Here is a 2,119-nt window from a genome sequence, read left to right on the forward strand (position 1 = left end):
GTTGTTTCTTTTTCAGGCTCCGCGCGGTGGCAATGAGCTGTCGCTTGAAGCGTTCTTGTTCGTCGGGTTCCTTTGGGATGATAAAATCTTCGTCACTGAGGCTCACATCCTCTTCGGAGGCTGGTAAATAGTTACTGTCTTCCGAATCTTCGAGATCAATGTGTTAGGGGTTGTATTGACCCTCCTCCTTTCGTACTGTTTGGACGTAGGTTCAACGGGGTGGTCGGGGTCTTCGGCATTATCCGGAGTGTCATTTTCTCTGGTGTCGGTATTGCTATCCTTTGCCCGACGCGATCGTGAGCGGCGCCGCTGACGCCGACATTTTGGTGGTTCATCGACGGGCTTGTCCTTGCCTGGATCATGAGTGCCATCGTCGTCCTTCTTACCAGGTGTGTCCACCATGTATACATCGTAGGTAGAAGTGGTCGTCTAACGCCCAGTAATAGGCGGGTTTTGACCTGGTTCGGCGTCGACACCATCGTCCATGCCGTCGATGTCTTTGGAGGCGTAGTCTAGCATGTCGGTTAAATCCTCAACAGTGGCTATTAAGTGGGTGGTGGGTGGGGTGTAAAATTTCCCGCTCTACCTCGAGATCGTAATTGCTAAACCCCTAGCTTGTCTAGCCTATGAATATTATGATTGTCTCTACGGCGTAAACCCTGCGGTTTATATAGACACCGGAGGGGCCTAAGGTTGTACAGAGCCGGTTCACAGGGAAAGGAAATAATATATTCAGACACCAATCTTGCCGTTCACGCATATAGGAGTCCTACCCGGACACGGGGGATGGTCTTCTGCCTCTATCTTCACGGCCCTTTAGTCCGGCCCATATCGAATAGACCGGACGCCCGAGGACTCCTTAGTCCAGAACTCCCTCATTGGCGAAGGCCTCCGCCAGCGCCGTCTGGTAGGCCGCCTCGACTTCCTCCTCTTCTCTCTGGACGAGGAGGGAGGCGGGAGGTTGACGTGGTGGCGGCGCACGCCCCGCCGCCATTGCTCCTTGTGTTCGAGGGCAAACCTGACATCCCAATTGGGAGAGTCTGCGGCTTACTCGGGCATGCGCCGCTGCGCCGGCGTGAGTTGCGCCCGCCGCCTGCGCACCTCCTCGTTGTGCGCCCGCTATGCCCGCAGCACTGCCGACTCCTGGATCCACTGCGGATCGAGGTGCCAGTGGTGTGGCAGCGTGACGTCCGAGTACGGCAGCGGCTGCCTGAACTCCTAGTGCCACCGCGCTTGGTGCACCGGGATGTGCAGACGCTGCCGACCTGCTGAGCGGGCGGACGGCGGCGGAGGAGGAGGAGGAGGGGCACAGGAGGATGAGGCACCGAGGGTGCCCTTGCCCTTGCCGCTGCCGAAAAGGCCCATGGCTAGGGTTTGGGTTGTCGTCGGCGAGGAAGCAGGAAGGTCGTGGTGGAGGCCCAGATGTGGACGGAAGTGGATGAGGCCGCCCCCCTCCCCTGCGCCCGTGCGGGTTAAAAAATGGCGCTTCCACTGGCTGACTAATGGGCCCGATGTCAGTGGTCGTTATAAATTAGGACGGGCGGTAGTTGGGTGGCCGCCAAGTGGGACGGCGACAGACACCGTGGGGCGCGCGCCGCGTCTGCTTCGTGTCCGTGCCGACACATTTTAGGTGTAATTTTAGGCCAAAAATATATCCACGTGGACGTGTTTTGGGTTTGGATCGGCACGTTGGGCCTCTTTCTTATCCGCGCCTACTCAAAAGAACGAAGGCATACGATTTAGAATTTGGATCGCCCTGTTAGAGCTGCTCTAAACAAGAAGCACTTGCGCGTGTTCCTTGCAAACTCCTCGTCCGCACATCGACCGATCGACAACGAGTCAGTCCACCATCGCGGAGGGAACGACACGGCAACGTTAGTACTACCACACACCGACTGCACTGCATCTGCATGTGACCACTGGCGCTGGCGGCCACCTCGTCGGCGACAGACAGACCTCTGCTCTGCGGATTGCCAGAGAGACTTGACGGATGATTTAACTTGCGGGAGGGGCAGGGAGCCGCGTGCGTTCCCACGGGTACTAGCGTCGCTGCATTCCTCGTTGGCCCCTCTGCTCCGTCCGTGGTCTGAAAAGTCAAGCTTGCCGCCCTGGGTGTCTT

The sequence above is a fragment of the Triticum aestivum genome, chromosome 3B (genome assembly GCF_018294505.1).
Source record: "Triticum aestivum cultivar Chinese Spring chromosome 3B, IWGSC CS RefSeq v2.1, whole genome shotgun sequence".
NCBI classification, from domain to species: domain Eukaryota; kingdom Viridiplantae; phylum Streptophyta; class Magnoliopsida; order Poales; family Poaceae; genus Triticum; species Triticum aestivum.